Source organism: Mauremys reevesii, linkage group 5 (genome assembly GCF_016161935.1).
Source record: "Mauremys reevesii isolate NIE-2019 linkage group 5, ASM1616193v1, whole genome shotgun sequence".
In the NCBI taxonomy this organism is placed as follows: domain Eukaryota; kingdom Metazoa; phylum Chordata; order Testudines; family Geoemydidae; genus Mauremys; species Mauremys reevesii.
Window position 1 is genome coordinate 128,619,500 of NC_052627.1, and position 318 is coordinate 128,619,817.

Here is a 318-nt window from a genome sequence, read left to right on the forward strand (position 1 = left end):
CAGCCCTGCTCCACTCAGGTACCCCGTCTCTAGCTCCCTGCAGCCAGGCCCATCTCCCTCTACAGCCAGGGGGAGACTGCTGAGCTCCTGGCTCCCAGCCTCTTTATACAGACCAACTGTGGCCTGATTGGGGCGTGGCCCAGCTGCAGCCACTTCCCAATCAGCCCAGCTTAGCAGCTCCCAGCCACAACCTTCCCCCAGGGCTGTTTTAAGCCCTTCAGGGCAGGAGTGGGGTAACCACCCTGCTACGGGCATACAATTGAATAATTGTGATTCCAGTCAGTAGAGTGAATAGTTACATAGAAGCATTAGCCAGAC